At 41.9% G+C, this 18539-nt stretch overlaps 1 protein-coding gene across 1 annotated transcript in view; it reads right to left on the reverse strand.

Annotated features, from left to right (window-relative positions):
• LOC115077656 (vomeronasal type-2 receptor 26-like) overlaps window positions 1-18539 on the reverse strand; it is a 150506-nt gene that overhangs the window by 72869 nt on the left and 59098 nt on the right. The window lies entirely within an intron of this gene.

Below are 18539 nucleotides of genomic sequence, written 5' to 3' on the forward strand. Positions count from 1 at the left end.
AGATTGATTTTAATTGTCTAGATAGTTGTAATACATATGATTGTACAAATAAAATTTTGAAATTATAAATTATAAAGCAACAAGTTCTTCTTTTATGTGTGACCTAAGAATATTGTTAGAGAAGACCTCTTGAATATTACCCTTTGTGTTGATATACCGAAGGTTACCATATATAGTCCAAAAGAAAAGTCACAAAGATAACCGGCAGCTTAGATTTAATGAAGGTGAGAATAGTGATCATACTTATGAGCACCGACAACATTCAAATTTTTTAGGCCAACGCTCAAGAGGTGGCAAAAACAATTGTGTATCCAAATTTCGAAGAGGCAGAAATGTGCATAAAGGTGAACCAGTATATATAGTGTATTTGGATTTTTAAAAGGCGTTTGACACAGTCCTTCATGAGAGGCTTCTAAAAAAAATAAAAAGTCATGGGATAGGAGGAGATGTCCTTTCGTGGATTACAAACTGGTTAAAAGACAGGAAACAGAGAGTAGGATTAAATGGTAGAGATGTGAATCGTGTGATCGATCATCTTAACGATCGATTTCGGCTGGGGGGGGGAGGGAATCGGATCGTCGCGGTTTTGTTTTTGTAAATATCGTGTAAATCGTAAATCGGGGGAGGGCGGGAAAACCGGCACACTAAAACATCCCTAAAACCCACCCCGACCCTTTAAAATAAATCCCCCACCCTCCCGAACCCCCCCAAAATGCCTTAAATTACCAGGGGTCCAGAGCGGGGGTCCCGGTGTGATCTTTTACTCTCGGGCCTGCGGTGCGTTGTAGAAATGGCGCCGGCGCTACCTTTGCCCTGTCATATGACAGGGCAAAGGTAGCGCCGGCGCCATTTTGTTTTTTGTCCCCCGACGTCAGGAACATAGGAGATCACTCCCGGACCTCCGCTGGACCCCCAGGGACTTTTGGCCAGCTTGGGGGGCCTCATGACCCCCACAAGACTTGCCAAAAGTCCAGCGGGGATCCGGGAGCGACCTCCTGCACTCAAATCGTTTTGCCGTACGGCCGGCACCATTTTGCGCAAAATGGCGCCGGCCGTACGGCAACACGATTCGAGTGCAGGAGGTCATTCCGGACACCCGCTGGACTTTTGGCAAGTCTTGTGGGGGTCAGGAGGCCCCCCCAAGCTGGCCAAAAGTCCCTGGGGGTCCAGCGGGGGTCCGGGAGCGACCTCCTGCACTCGAATCGTTTTGCCGAGCAAAATGGCGCCGGCTATACGGCGTATGGCCGGCGCCATTTTGTACAGCAAAACGATGTCAGGAGCATAGGAGATCACTCCCGGACCCCCGCTGGACCCCCAGGGACTTTTGGCCAGCTTGGGGGGGCCTCCTGACCCCCACAAGACTTGCCAAAAGTCCAGCGGGTGTCCGGGAGCGACCTTTGCCCTGTCATATGACAGGGCAAAGGTAGCCCTGGCGCCATTTCTACAACGCACCGCAGGCCCGAGAGTAAAAGATCACACCGGGACCCCCGCTCTGGACCCCAGGTAATTTAAGGCATTTTGGGGGGGGGTTCGGGAGGGTGGGGGATTTATTTTAAAGGGTCGGGGTGGATTTTAGGGTTGTTTTTTTTTTTTAAGTTTGTAAGATTTTATTAAACATTTTGCAATAGAAAAAACAAAATAACAATGGCATAGTAATATACACTGTAGTCCCAAATAACATAAAAAAAAAAACATGGTTACATCACCTTAGAAACATACAGTGTCCATACACAAGAAGGAAAATAACCATAATGATCCAGAAGTGCCATAAACAGGAAGAGCAAAATATAAAGCGAAAGAAAGAGAGTAGAGGAGATGAAAAGATAAGAAGAAAGAAAAGGAAAAAGAAAAAAGAAAAGGCGAAGAGAAAGAAAGGGATACTACGAGAAATAAGGTAAAAAAAAAGAGAAAGACCAATAGGATCGTGCATCAGCAAAGTAATAGCGTAGAACATATAAACGGAAGAGAGGAAGCATACAAGGGAGATGATACATAAAAAAAAGGGGTTATAAAGAATTAATGTAGATGTCTAACGGTTTCCACACCTGAGCCCATTTGCCTAGTCGCCCATATTTGAGGGCCATGGCACGTTCATATTTAGTGTACAAACTAACAGTATTCCACCACAATGGCTCAGATAGTAGATCACTGCGCTTCCAGTTGGACAAGATATTATGTTGGCCAATAGTTAATAAAAAGTCCAATAGTTTCCTATGTGGTATCGGCAATTGTATTAGTGGATGCCCACCTTTTAAAATGACAATAGAATAAGAAATCGGGAGAGCAAGATTCAAAATAACAGAGATCTTCGCCCATACCTGCTGCCAAAATGAAATAACAAAAGGGCAAGCATAAAGCATGTGCGATAGTGTGGCGTTAGGGGCATTGCAAGACCAACATTTGTGAGAATCCAAAATACCAGCCCTGTGTAGTTTCCATGGAGTCCAGACTACTCTGTGAAGAGTAAAAAGGGAGGACTGTGTCAAACTGGAGGAGAGTGAAATACGAGAGGCAATAGACCAACAATAAGTCCACATGGAGGAGGTAATCTCCAATCCTATGTCTGAAGACCATGTCAATCGCAAAGTGTTTTTAGCTGTAAAGGAAAGTTTTTTAATATACTTATATAAACGAGAAGCCAAATGGCCACGGTCCCCATATGTCTGGTAGAAAGACCATAAAAAGGGAGAATCATCAGTCCAAGAGGATCGCTTAAGATATTCTTGTAGGGCAGCATGCAGTTGTCGATATGCAAATTTCTGACTGATTGGGAGCCCATGTGTAGTAGATAAAACAGAAAAAGGGACGATCGTTCGTTGTCGCACAACAGAAGAAACCAGCCAAATATTACTCTTTTGCCAAATGGGCCAGGAGGGAGACTGATCTCCTATTTTAATAAGAGCATTACACCATAGGGAGAAGTAATGCGAAAGTTTCCATCCAGCAGAATCTACAGGGCACTTAGTGTCCATTTCCAAGAACGCTCTGTGTAAGGATCGTAGAATAGGATTGGCCAACTGAGATGCAGTGAGCGTCATAGTGGGAAAACAGAATAAAGGCATTGGAGCAATGTATGCTGTCTCAATAAGTAACCATCGAGGAGCATCTCTTTCCCAGTCAACTTCAAAATAATATGATCCTTGCTGCAACATAAAAGCCACATGATAGGAATAGAAATCCGGAAAGTTCACTCCGCCAAGATCTCTACTATTTTTTAATTTACGAAGAGCTATGCGTGGGGCTTTATTGTTCCACAGGAAACGCGTTAACAAACGGTCTATCTGTTTGTAAAACTCAGGAGAAAAGAAAACCGGAATCATGTTTAAAATATAAGTAATTTTTGGGGCCAATATCATTTTAATGGTGTCCAATCTGCCCCACCAAGTGAGGTGAAGTGGAGACCAACGTAGAATGAGATCTTTGAGAGTTTGAATTACACTTGATTCACTATGGGTAATCGTCTCCTGCGGATCCATAAAAAATTGAACACCCAAATATTTAAGTTTCACAGATTTTTTCTGAACAGGAAGATTCGCAAAATTTAAGGTGGCAGCTGCATGATTGAGCGGCAATAGTTCCGTTTTGTGCCAATTAATTTTGTATCCCGATAGGGAAGAATAACTAGAAATTAAATCAAATAAATGAGGGAGTGAACTAACAGGGTCTCTTAGAAACAAAAGGACATCGTCTGTATATGCGGAGAGTTTAAAGACAGTAGAACCAACCAATATACCTTGAATATTATCAGATTGCCTTATAGCGGACAGTAAGGGTTCCAAAGCCATGTTAAAAAGTAACGGCGACAGGGGGCAACCCTGTCGCGTACCCCTATGAAGGGAAAAAGACGGGGACATTTGCTGATTAATATATAAGAAGGCTTGTGGCGCTGTATACAGATATTGGATCCAGCGTAAGAAGGTTGGGCCTATGCCATATCATCTTAGAACGGCAAATAAAAAAGGCCATTCTACCCGGTCAAAAGCCTTTTCGGCGTCTAATGACACCGCTACTGCTGGAGTATGGGATGAAAAAACTAATTGCTGGATATGGAAAAAGGTTCGAGTATTATTAGTAATCAAACGATTCTTAATGAAACCAGACTGATCTGGGTCAATTAGGAGACCCATAATACGGGACAATCTAGTAGCCAAGATCTTAGTAAATATTTTATAATCAGTGTTCAGTAAAGAAATAGGGCGATAATTTGCTATATGGGTTTCATCTCTCCCTGGCTTTGGAAGTACAATTACACATGCCTGTGAAAAAGAGGTAGCAGAGTTCTCGTTAAGAAGAAAAGAGGAAAAATAATTAGAGATATGTGGAAGAAGGGTCTCCTGAAAAGAACGATAAAAGTCAGTTGTAAAACCGTCTGGTCCGGGCGCTTTTTTCTGAGCTAGCGCGTTAATTGCCAGTTCGATTTCAGCTGTGGTAATGGGCTTGTCCAAAGCTTCCAGTTGCGTCTGAGGCAGAGTTGGATGACTGAGAGTAGAAAAGAAGTCTTGAAACAGTTCAAGCGTCGGTGAGACTTCCGATTGATATAAATCAGCGTAAAAATCGCTGAAGGCTTGCAAGATGTCCGAATCTGTAAACAACATTTTAGAAGAAGAGGAGAGAATCTTGGTAATTCTCTTAGATTCAGATTTCCGCTTTAAATAAGAAGCTAGTAAATGTCCACACTTATTATTCCCAGCATAATAGTGTGCCTCGGAGTGAAAAACATGTAATTGAACCTGAGAACTGAGCAAACAGTTATATTGGTAGCGTGCTTTAATTAAAGCCGCCAAAGAAGCTGAAGAGGAGTGTTGAATATGATCCGATTCCAGTTGAGCAACTTGTTGTAGGGATAGGAGCTCTGTCTTCTGGCGTTTTGCCCGTCGGATGGAAAAGCTAATAATTTCCCCCCGGATCGCCGCTTTGGAGGCTTCCCATACGGTAGCCGTAGAAACATCCTTAGTAGAGTTAAGATGAAAATATTCCTGTATCTTCTTTTCTAAAAGAGGCTTGAACTCTGGTTCTTCCAACAGTGCTGGATTGAATCACCATTGGTTATGAATCAACTTCGGATGAGTTAATTCACAGGTCAATGATATTGCTGCATGGTCTGATATCAGAATAGGGTGGATTAGCGTTTCCATAATGTTTGGCATTAAAAATTTGTTGATAAGAAAAAAGTCAATACGTGAGTATGAAGAGTGAGGGGACGAAAAGAAAGTATAGTCCCTGCCAGTGGGATTAATCAGTCGCCAAGGGTCTACCAGACCGTACGTAGAGAGAATATGTTGCAAAGCTCGCGTTGCCCTGGAGATAGAGGAGCGTGCGTCAGATTTCCTATCCAAAATAGGATCTAAGGGTTGATTAAAGTCGCCACCTATTATGTAAGAAGATGCATCAGATTGTAATAAGTTCGCAAACACTTCCTGGAAGAAAACTGGATCATCGGCATTAGGAGCATATATGTTCAGGATGGTGAACAAATCATTTTGAATATTGAGACGAATAAGATTCCATCTTCCGTCAGGATCTGATAAATGATCAGTAACAGAAGCTGTAAGATTCCAATGAATGAGAATAGCAGTGCCCCTTTTTTTCTTGACCGCTGGACTATAGTAGATTTGACCAACCCATTGTTGTTTAAGTTTCAAAGATTCCAATCCAGAAAGGTGCGTCTCTTGTAAAAGAGCAATGTCTGTCCTTAGGGACTGTAAATAAGTGAGAATCTTTTTCCGTTTAATAGGGTGCGAGAATCCGTTGACATTTAAAGATGTTATTTTAAAAGAAGAAATAATGCTCGCCATTATAGTCTTGCTAGAAAAAACTGTTTCGGCAGGTATCTCCTGACATCTCCCGTATACTTGAATGGTACGCTGATAATAGCTGAGGTACGTGGTATCCCAAGTGTGAGAGAAAGGGAAAAAGAAGAATAAAAATGGAGAAAAAACAAAGAAAGGAGTGCACTTCGTCCCATCTGAGCTCCAAACGGGACTAAGAAACCGCACAACAGAGGATAGTGTTAATGCACACTATCTCTTAAGGGAATAAAATGAGCCTCTAGGCAGGCTAGAGTACAGCCCACATCCCTCGCTCCCTTAACCAAACTTATGGTATCTTGGCGCAGTATAAAGTGTTGCGGAGTTTAATGGTGCTTGACAGCAATTCAAAAAGCAAAAAAAAAATGCCATAATCCATTGGAAAAATAAGTGTTGGTCAGTCAGAAGAGTAGACCAGGAAGGGTGGGTATATAACTGTTCGAGAAGTATTAATACTCCTGTACTATGATAAAAAGAAAAATAAAAATTATCGCGGCTACCGTGTACATCTCATGTAATAGCTTGAGACCGGAGCAAAATAGCATATCTCTCATGTCACCATAGAAGATGAGGCTTCAGAAGAAGACAAGAATTTGTCCAATTCCTGGGGGTCATGGTAGATTACAGTGCGATTATTGTGAGTAACCCGCATTTGGGCTGGATAAAGGAGGCCGTACCGCGCCCCCAATGACTGCAAACGTGGTCTCATACTCAGAAAACTTTTGCGTTTGAGCGCCGTAGTTTTAGCCAAGTCCGGTGTGAAAAGAAAAACATGACCGTCATGCGTCACTGGCGCTTTATTCCGTGCCGCCGCAAAAATTTGCAGTACTTGTGGATATCTCAAAACCTTAAAAATAACCGGTCTGGGATATTTAGAGTTTTTGAGAGGTCTGGAAGGAACGCGGTGAGCACGCTCCAACTCCAAAGGATGTTCAAAAGTTAGTTGCAGGCAAGACGGTATCAACTTAACCAAAAACGACATGAGATCATTACCTTCTAATCCCTCCGGGATCCCCAAAATTCGAATATTGTTGCGCTGATTCCTGTTAGAAAGATCCTCCACATCGGATCTAAGTTGTGCAATATCCTGAGCATGGCTCGAGAGTGACGCAGTAGAAAGAAGTAAAGAAGAGACCTGCGCTTCAGTATCTTCAAGCCGCGATTGGAAACCATCCATGCGGGTAGATAGCGCCTGCAAATCGGTTCTTACAGCCGTGGTAGTCTCAATGTTTAATTGAAGCATTTCTTTGAGCTGCTTTAATTCCGTAAGTACCAAGTCTGCCGACGCCATGTTCTTCACAGGGTTGGCCTTATCTGGCGTTGGAGGATCCTGCTTCTGCCGCTTCGTGCCTGCTGCGGAGGCAAAAGCAGCCTCAATTTTCCCATATTTAGCGGCAGCCATGCTTTAAATAAAGTTTATCCTTTTTCCGCGGAGAAAAAGTAATTCGATTCAGTCAGATTTTAAGAATAGGGAGCGAGGACGCTGAGAGCATTAGATGTGAGCGGCCATCTTGTGCGCTGCTCGAGAGCGCCCCCATTTTTAGGGTTGTTTTAGTGTGCCGGTTTTTCCGCCCTCCCCCTTCTCCTCCTCCTTCCCCCGATTTACGATTTTTGACGATAAATCGGGGGAATTCTAACGATTTTTGACGATTTAAAATATATAGGACGATATTTTAAATCGTCAAAAAACGATTCACATCCCTATTAAATGGTCAGTTCTCTCAGTGGAAAAGGGTAAGCAGTGGAGTGCCTCAGGGATCTGTACTTGGACCAGTGCTTTTCAATATATATATATAAATGATCCAGAAAGGAATATGTTGAGTGAGGTTATCAAATTTGCGGATGATACAAAATTATTCAGAGTAGTCAAATCACAAGCGGATTGTAATACATTATGGGAGGACCTTGCAAGACTGGAAGATTGGGCATCCAAATGGCAGATGAAATTTAATGTGGACAAGTGCAAGGTGTTGCATATAGAGAAAAAAAAACCCTTGCTGTAGTTACACAATGTTAGGTTCCATATTAGGAGCTACCAACCAGGAAAAAGATCTAGGCTTCATAGTAGATAATGCTTTAAAATCATTGACTCAGTGTGCTGCAGCAGTCAAAAAAGCAAATAGAATGTTAGGAATTCTTAGGAAGGGAATGGTTAATAAAATGGAAAATTTCATAATACCACTATATTGCTCCATGGTGAGACCGCACCTGGAATACTGTGTACAATTCTGGTCGCCACGTCTCAAAAAAGATATAGTTGTGATGGAGAAGGTACAGAGAAAGGCAACCAAAATGATAAAGGGGATGGAACAGCTCCCCTATGAGGAAAGGCTGAAGAGGTTAGGATTGTTCAGCTTGGAGAAGAGACGGCTGAGGAGGGATATGATAGGGGTCTTTAAGATCATGAGAGGTCTTGAACGAGTAGATGTGAATTGGTTATTTACGCTTTCGAATAATAGAAGGACTAGAGGGCATTCAATGAATTTAGCAAGTAGCACATTTAAGACTAATCGGAGAAAATTCTTTTTCACTCAATGCACAGTAAATCTCTGGAATTTGTTGCCAGAGGATGTGGTTAGAGCAGTTAGTGTAGCTGGGTTCACAAAAGGTTTGGATAAGTTCTTGGAGGAGAAGTCCATTAACTGCTATTAATCAAGTTTACTTAGGGAATAGCCACTGCTATTAATTGCATCAGTAGCATGGGATCATTTTAGTGTTTGGGTAATAGCCAGGTTCTTGTGGCCTGGTTTGGCCTCTGTTGGAAACAGGATGCTGGGCTTGGGGGACCCTTGGTCTGACACAGCATGGTAATTTCTTATGTTCTTATGTAACTCCAAGTTACAATCTATGCTGGTAATATCTAATTCTGTTTTACCTGTTAATAATACAGATGATTCATGTAATGCTGTTTTCAATTTATCCTCAAAAAGTTTGACTCAACCCATGTTGGATGTACTTAATAAAGGTTTATCTTCCGTGCCTACGTGCAAATATGATTCTTTGACAATTCTTATTGAACTGCAAAAATTATTTTGGAGACTCCACCTTAAGGAATTTGTTTGCAGATAGCACTATACAATCTGAGATTAATATGCTACGTAAGCCTTCTAAATGGCTACCTCCAGTCCCTCTTAGCCCGTTGTTACATGCATTTCAAACCTTAGTATTAGCTGACTTAGAGAAAGTTGAATGTCAGAAATAATTTATTTTTTGTAATCTTTCTAAGGAGGAATGGGTTGCGATGGGTGAGTTACATGACGATAAATCAATAAAAATTATTGTACCTGATAAGGGTGGAGGTATTGTCCTGATGGATGAAAATGATTATAATGATGAAGAATTGAGACAGTTAAGTGATTGCCAGTTTTACAAAAGGCTAGATAATGATTTGACTGAGGTATTACATCAGAGGATTAATGAGATTTTGGATAGAGCTGTTAAAGAGAGACTAATCTCAGAGAAGGAATATCCTTTTTTAACAGTTCTGTATCCTACTATGGCATAGTAGATCGATTGTAACTGGTATAGGGACTGTATTAGAACCTCTGTCAAAAAGATTGATCATTATTTGCAACCTAATTTGTCTAGGATTGAGTCAATCATAAAGGAGTCTACAGACTTTATTAATCAATTGTCTGAGTTACCTAGAGTCCAACAAAACTGGATATTAGTAACAGCTGATATTACCTCACTGTATACCAGCATTCCCCAGAAGGAGGCGTTAAAGATTATTGAGGTGGAATTAAGGAAGATTCAGCTGTCGGATAGAAGGGTGAAATTTTTATTAACTATTGCAGAGATCACATTAATATGTAATTTTTTTCAGCTATGGGGTGCAGTTTTACTTACAGATTAAATGAATCCCGGTGGGGTCCCCGATGGTGTCGAGTGTTGCATGTTTATATGTACTAATTTTGAACAACATTTTGTATATTCCTCCAGATGGTTTCAAAATATTGTTAATTGGAAGAGATACATTGATGACCTATTTTTCATATGGCAAGGTCAAGAAACTGAACTGGACTGTTTTTTGGAGATGTTGAATATGAGTGATGTGAATTTGAAATTTACTGTATTCAGGGATACTCAGTCAGTCACATTTTTAGATATCCGGGTATGTGTCCATCAGGCAAGATTAGTTACTACTGTCTATAGAAAGGCAAATGATAGGAATACCCTACTACATTATAATAGCTTTCAGCCCAGATTTTTGAAGGAAAATATTCCTGTGGGGCAGTTTCTTCATTACAGACGGTTGTATAGTTCCACTGCTGACTTCAAAATCCAAGTTCAGAAGCTAGGTAATAGATTTTTAGCTAGAGGATATACTAGATGATGTGTAAAAAAAAACCTTACAAGCGGGCATTATATGCCAACAGAGATAATCTTCTCCTATGGAACAAAAAAGATACCCCATCTAGATTAATTTGTGCAATAACTCATTTGTCTAAGGTGTCTTACGTGAAAAATATCATTCTAAAGCATTGGTATATATTGTTCCCCCTGGTCATTTTCAACCAACTGTTATAAAATGCACATGTGAATTACTATACGTTGGTCAGACGAGTAGATCTATCAGATCGCATATTATTGAACATCGCAATCGGGTAAAATCTTTAAAGTATCATGCTCCACTGGTGGACAATTGGATGGAGGTCAAAATTAATGGGAGGGCATTAAGTTCTTTATTATAAAGAAATTACGTCTTAGGAATGGTGGAGATTTATCCGCGGCATTACGTAAAGTGGAACAATGTTTTATTTTCAACTGGTCCAGTTCTGCACCCAGAGGACTCAATGGTCCTGTTGAATGGAGCGCATTTATGTGAATGGTGATTTTCTGCAATGTATTTCCATGTTGATGGATTACTATAGAAGGATGGGTGTCAAGTCTGGTGGTAATGATGGCCATTTGTTTATTTGCTTATTTGAAGTAGCTAGATCAGATATGTTTGATTACTCCAATAAATATCTCATTAGGCATGGTATAAAAATATATGGTAATCGTAGTTACATTGATACATTTTACGAATCCCAAGGAGAACGTCAGTTCTGGGTGAAAGTGAGTACGAACGGTTGGAAGATAACGTCAGTAGGACATTGGTTGGTCATAATAATATACTCATTTGCTGTTTGTCTTTCTATGTATTGTAGATGTTGAATTAATACTTTGAAGATTTGGATTATTATGAAAGCCGTAAAGGCTGTGAATTATTCATAACTCAATATTGTGTCCTTGCATCGATACTTTTTGGAGGAATTCTCATGGTGTAGGAATTGGTAAACATTTGGTGAGCTATAGTGAGGTTGATCATTTGTGTGGTCTTGTCAGTATAGGAAACAATGAATTAATTAAAACAAATATAATAAATTATGGTGTCTATAATTTTTGGTTATAGAATTCGAGTGAAGCAATCTGCTATTTGAAGAATTTGATATTTAAAGATATTGACGTTCCCTCCTCATGTTTACGTTTGGAGGAGCATGTATGGTGAAAGAATTTTTATGAATACTTGGATTTTGGTGATGTTATTTGACATTTGAGGAATTCTACATTTGAAAATTTGTCGATTCTGAGTTAGTCCCTGAAGAAGCCCTTACGACAATAGGATGAAACAAAGATATTTGTTGGACTCACTTTTCAAAATATGATATGTGAATGAATTAATTGAGAAGGATTCATTTCATGGATGACTTGTTAATCAATTTAGTGAATTAACAAAAATAATTTTTTGTATAGAAAGTATGGGGCAAATTTTCAAAGGGGTACGCGCATAAGATACGCATGCAACCCCCGAAAACCTGCCCCAAGCTCTCCCTTCACTAGACGAGCCTATCTTGCATAGGCTTGGTGGTGTGCACAAGGCCCGGGACGCACGTATGTCCCGGGGCTTCGAATAAGGGGCTAGCCGGAGGCATGTTTAGGGGTGTGGTGGTGGGCCAGGGGCGTGTCCTGGGCATGGTGGCGGTCCGTGGGTAGGGCTGTAGGCATGACGGCAGTCCGGGGCAGGGCTGAGTGCTCTGGCACAGAGGCCTGTGCCGGGGCAGGGAGCCAGCGGAGCACTTAACTCCACAAAATAAGGTAGGGGGGATTTAGTTAGGGCTAGGGGCTGGGTTAGATAGAGGAAGGGAGGGAAAAGTGGGGGGACCAAAAAAAAAGTTCCCTCCAAGGAACGGAGGGAATAGAGGCAGGCTGCTCTGCTCGGCACGGCACATGCAGGTTGCGCAATTGTGCACCCCCCTGCGCGCGCTGACCCTGGATTTTATAACATGCACGTGGCAGTGCATGCATGTTATAAAATCAGGCTTAGATTTGTTCATGCCGGGTTACGCAAACAAATCTGCACCCTCACATAAGTTAAAAGATTTGCACCTATATGAATAATAACAGGTCTGAAATGTGTACTCCCTTGGTTTTATGTGAGATGAGTGATGAATGTATGGTGTGTGTGTGAGTTAGATTGATTTTAATTGTCTAGATAGTTGTAATACATGTGATTGTAGAAATAAAATGTTGACGTTATAAATTATAAAGCAACAAGTTCTTCTTATGTGTGTGACCTAAGAATATTGTTAGAGAAGACCTGTTGAATATTACACTTTGTGTTGCTATGCAGTAAAGATGGAACAGGCCCTGATGTGCTTCGAGCAGAGCCTATGCTCCTCTCGGGTGAACATGGTGTAGCCCTCAGCAGTTGCTAGTGGAGCCCATCCCAGGACACGCCCCCAGCCCACCACCATGCCCCCGGATGCGCCTTGTATACCTAAGTAAAAAGGTTGAAAATTTCAGCTCAGTTACTCACCTTGGAAAGGTGTTGAGGTAATATGATTTGGTTTGAATAGGAACCAACATTTGTTAGTCAAGAGACCAGTGAGTCACTCTGGCTGACTAACTGAAGTTAGACTGTATTTCTCAACACTCCCACCGCTCGCCCACCCACCCCAGCTCATCTTTAATTTATAAGCAGGTGCCACTTCCCCCCCCAAAAAAAAAACAACAACAAAAACTTTATTGAGAGTTTGATCAGACCCCGGTAGGCCACTACCAGACATATAGTGAACTCACTAATACATTTAAAGGATGTTAGACACATTCCTACTCCCATAGCAACCTAAAACTTAACTAGGAACTGATCAAAATTGAGTTGAAGGCAGCAGTCCAGCAGCAATAGTGGGACTTCCCAGTCTTTTGCATCGAGTGTCACATGTATGATTTTTTACCCACCGGTGAGAAGTTGCACATGTGCCTGCAATGCAAAGAGCTCCTGGCTCTCAGAGAACGAGTCCAATCTCTGGAGGCTAGAGTGGCAGACCTGGAGGAGCTGAGGCAGACAGAGAGGTATATAGATGAGACCTTCAGGGACATAGTAGCCAAGTCCCAACTTCAGACTTGCAGCCCTGGTGCTGCCTTGGAGGAAGAAGGTCTCATGATTGGAGAGCATCATCCAGGTGCAGCAGGAAAAGATCCTGTAGCAAGAACCTGCTCTCTAGATGATGCATTGTCCTTTAGGACTGAGGATATCTCCCCAAGGCCTACTGCCCAGGAGGGAAGGATTAGGTCAGCCATCATAGTTGGTGATTCGATTATTAGGAATGTAGACAGCTGGGTGGCTGGTGGGCTGGTAACATGCCTACCTGGTGCGAAGGTGGCGGACCTCACGCGTCACCTAGATAGGATTTTAGACAGTGATGGGAAGGAGCCGGCTGTCGTGGTACATGTGGGCACCAACGACATATGAAAATGTGGGAGGGAGGTTCTGGAAACCACATTTAGGCTCTTAGTTAGAAAGCTTCAATCCAGAACCTCCAGGGTAGCATTCTCTGAAATGCTCCCTGTTCCACGCGTAGGTCACCAGAGGCAGGGAGAGCTCAGGAGTCTCAATGCATGGATGAGACGATAGTGCAAGGAAGAGGGATTCAGTTTTGTTAGGAACTGGGGAACCTTTTATGGAAGGGGGATTCTCTTCTGAAGGGATGGGCTCCACCTTAACCAGGGTGGAACCAGACTGCTGGCGCTAACCTTTAAAAAGGAGATAAAGCAGCTTTTAAACTAGAAAAAACGGGAAAGCCGACAGTCGCTCAGCAGCGCATGGTTCAGAGAGAGGTATCTTCAAAGGATACTTATGATGCATTAGAATTAGGGCATCCCGACAGTGAGGTTCCAATTAGTAGAAAAGTAGTCCAAGTGCCTGTAAGAGAGAGAGGGTCACAGGGAGCCTTTGTGAATGGCAGTTCTGAGAGAGGGTCAAAGCCTGGGAGTGGAGATAGAGTGGATTGGGTTGAGCCTAAGGGGAAAGGGAGAAATAGTGGAGGTTGGAGGAGTTGGGGTTTGAGAGATCAATGTGAGACGAGACTGGCCAGGGGAGTAGGGAGAGAGGGTGGAAGAGACACTCTTATAGTGCACTTCTAAAGAAATTCTGCTCAACATATTTAAACCTCTGCATCTTTAAATAATATCTTTTTTCTGTATTACATTTTAAATTAATTACTTAAAGACTGTCTTATATAGTTATTTTGACCAAAATAAAGTATGCAGAATTTTGTAGAATGCTGTTTTTGTGGGCAGAATTTATTTATTTTTTTTGCACAGTTCCCCCAGGAATAGTTTGCATGTGGAGTGCTAAAGGGTGGAGAGGAGGGATGGGGAGAGATGGATGGTGATGAAGACAGAACAAAAGGGAGATGGGAAGAGAGCAAAAAGGTGTGGGGATAGGGAGAGAGGTCAAATGCTGAAGGAGAAGAGAAATGGGGATAGAGGGGGTGTTAAAGAGAAAAAGGGAGGGGGGTTGAAGGTGAGGAGGAGAGAAAGATGAATTGTCTGGGGTAAGGAAGAAATTTATGCCTCCAAGAAAACAAAAGCTCTGTGCCCTCAGCATAGTGCAGTATTATGTTGAGTTTGCTGAGTATTTGTTGATTATCTTGTTGGGGGGGGGGGGGGGGGGGTAGGTGTATGGGTATGGATAGGGATATGGGTCAGGGCAGGAGGAAACAAAAAAAGGAATTTGGTGGTGGTAGCAGGGAAAAGGAGAAGGAGGGAAGCTGAAGGGAAAGGGAGGCCAAAGAGAGAGAAGGGGTAATAGGGTAGGAGAAGGGTAGAGAAAGACAAGGGCTTAAGGGAGGGAAGGAGGTGCGATGCTGTGAGGAGAGTGGGGATGGCTTCGCCTCACGCATCCCCATTCCTTCCCTCCACCTCCACAAACTCCTTACCTTAATAATTTAATTCCCTCCACCCCACTAACCTCTCACCCTGGTTCACTATCTCCCCTAGTTCACACCCCCTCAACAATATCCGGTTCATTCCTTCCCTGCCTCATCTGTATCACCTTGCTCACCAGCTCTCTCATTTCAAAACATGTGGAGAAAGTCTGCCAACGTATCCTCCATCCAGCCTGGCTGGGGGTGGGGCCTGAGCATTGTGCTCTGAATCACTTGATTCAAAATGCCATGCAGGACCCAGCAGGGGATGAGTGAGGAGGGAGGCCATGCTCACCACCTCCTGTTTCAAAGTGACAGGAGCTGGCAACACAGGGCAGGGATGGTGAAACATTTTTTAAGCAGAACCTCATTAGGGGTGCTCATCGGACTCTGTGGCTGTGGTGTCCGCATTGGAAATCCTAAAATCTGCCCCGCACCCCCACCCTCACTTGATGCCCTGAGATAAACATGGATTAGAAAGCAAAGAGGAAAGGGGGTTGTTGCACATGCACACAAATGTGCTATCTTTCTCTCTCTCTCACACACACACACACAGTCACCCCCACACACAGACACACATACACACACATACACACATATGCACATGCTCTCTCTCACTTTCTATCAGATATCCAGTCTTTCAATCATACACACATACAGTACTTACACAGAGGATCTCCCTCAGACCCTCACACTCACGCACACTCAGATTCCTCTCATTCACTTTTTTCCCCCTCTAGAAGCAGCAGCCGTCTCCTTCTTCAGTCCCAGGGGACAATGGGAAGACTTTGAGCCATGGGGGCTGACCCAGCTGTGGCTTTATTCCCCTTCCAGCTTTCCATGCCATGAATCTCCTTCCTATTCCAGTAGGATCGCACCACTCCCCTACCGGCCCAGCTGCAGATTCCAGTGGGTCCGTGCTGCTCTTGCTACACTGTGCTATGGCTTTAAGAAGAAAAAGCCACTGCCAGCCACTGACACCCACATCAATGTAATCAAAAAAGGTCCCCAATATCAGGCCATTTGGGAAGAGCAAATTACAAGACACTGCCAGACTGGAGATAGTGGGGCAATTGGAGAAGGTAGGAAGGCAGAAAAATGCAGGTCATCAGCCTGGGTTTGGCCCACAGGATGATGGTTGCCTACCATAAGCTGGGAGATATGGGTGGGGTGAGGACAAAGTAGATTGTGTTGTCTACTAGGACTAATGTTGCTTTTTTGGGTGGATTGGAATGAGATCCAAATATGCCTTCCACTGCCACCATTTCTGGCTGAAATTCTTTGTGTGGTTAATTATCCAAGATGAGAATTTAGTTTACATACCAAGTGAATCCCTAACAGGTTAGCTTTTTAGATATTTTGATCAGTCACACAGAGTTGTTTGTTTTGTTTTGTTTTTACTATTTATACTTTATTAATTTTACAAATGAACACAAATAAGGATTACATACCTTATCATAAGGAATAGCATTACATATTATATAGTATATAACCATATAAATAATTTTAAACATTATCATACATAACATTTTTCATTTATGCTATATCCTTATTTTACTATGAAATTCTGAGAGATCATTGTAAGAAAAAAAAGAGCATACAATTAACCATATTAACTATTTCTATTTTCATATTTAGAAAGTGATAGGGTATAATTATTTACCTACTGAGTTCACTTCAGAGTTAGGTTGCTGTTCTCTTGAAACCAAAAATTTTTCTAATAGATCTGGTTCAAAAAATACATATCGTTCTTTCTCTATTGTTATAACACCTCTACAAGGACATTTGATCAGTATCTGCGCACCCAGGGCATGAACTCTAGGACACAAATTCAAGAATTTTTTACGACGTAATTGCGTTGTTCTAACTACGTCAGTGTATATCCAAACCTTTTCACCCAAGTACTGTTTATTCCTATTCCTAAGGAAAGTTCTTAATATGTTGTCTCTCTCAACAGAAGAGGCAAAAGTAACTAATAATATACCCCTCCTCTCTCTGTTTTTCTTGGGAAGTTTCTAAAAATCCCGAAAGATCTTGTAAGGGGGATACTACTGGAAAGTCATTTTTAAGAATATCTTCCCCTACAGATTTCTTAGAATTATCTGACACAAAATATGCTTTAATTATACTGGGCATATTAGTTGGAGAGAGAGTTAACAATTCCCGAAAATAATTATTTAATTGTTCCTTAGGGGAAACAAGTTTGCACTTGGGGAAGTTTACCATTCTTAGATTATTATATCTAAGTCTGTTCTCAAGACTCTATTCTCTTATCTGTTCTAGATTCACCCTGGATCAAATTTGACTGAACTTCTCTTATCTGAGCTACTTGAGAGTCTAGATTTTGTAATTTATTAGAATTAGACAATACTACCGGATTAACAATTGCATTTTGTTCTTGAAAGCCTCGAAAGGCTTGAGTCAAGGAAATCATTGTTTTTTCTATTACCGATACAGCACTCCATATAGCATCTAAAGTCTATAAGTATTTTGAACATTTTTCCTAAGGGAATATCTCCTACACACCCTTTTCTAATGTGCCTTCTCCCTCTGTGGGAAATGGCTTTATTTTGCCAATCCCACTTAATATCCCGATGTTCCTCTCCTTCAAGGCGATCAAAACTTTCTCGCCTTGACTCTGTCCATTTTTCCCATCAGCTGTTTCTGCCTCGAACACCTCTCCCATTGATGACATCTTAGGTCGGATGGGAGATGTAGAATCAGCAGATTTTTTATGGACCGGGGGTGAGGGAGTCTCAGGAGCCCCTGGACTCAACGATATTTCGTCGAGAGGATTAAGGCTTTGCTCCAAAACCAAAGTCCCAGCCGACTGTCCAGGGGTATCCCCTACTGCGGCAAAGAATTCCTTAATCTTTGTTTGGGCAGGGGAAGGTAAGGATGGAGTCGAGGTACCCTCCCTCACCTTCCCCTTTCTCTTCGTGTGCGGCATATATATTTAAAAAGGAAATAGTCTCAAGCAAAGAAATAAGGGTCCGCTTACCGACTACTTTCTAGTTATTCCAATGGGCTCTCAGTGAGGGCAGCTGCTTCCGAGGAGACTCTTATCGTTGTCCAGGTATTAAAGTAAAAAGAAACCCAGCGGTGGAGCAACAGTGATGCAAGATAAGTCACAGTTTTAAAACAGGCTTTTGTACGTAGATTCAGCAACTTACTCATGTAATTTTACACTTCCTAATTATCCTGCAGAAGTGATATTTAAAGTGTTTGTAGTATCTTTTTTTGTTGGATGGTGGTCTGAGTGAACTGAGGGAGTTCAGGCTGAAGAACCAGAAGGATCTTGATGATCTGGAGATGAGCTGGGTAAAATGGTGGACTATGTGGTAAACTGATTAATATGATTTATATGAGAATATTTATCGTTTTGCCAATTTATTTGCATAATTTGGTACTACCTTGAATACGTCCTATGTTATTTCCTAATACAAATTATACATTGTCATGCTTTTTAAATAGATAGGAAAAGTTTCCAGTTTCAAAGCAATGATAAACACCGTTTCCATGCATACAGTGTACATGG

Source organism: Rhinatrema bivittatum, chromosome 16, assembly GCF_901001135.1.
Source record: "Rhinatrema bivittatum chromosome 16, aRhiBiv1.1, whole genome shotgun sequence".
Taxonomy (NCBI): domain Eukaryota; kingdom Metazoa; phylum Chordata; class Amphibia; order Gymnophiona; family Rhinatrematidae; genus Rhinatrema; species Rhinatrema bivittatum.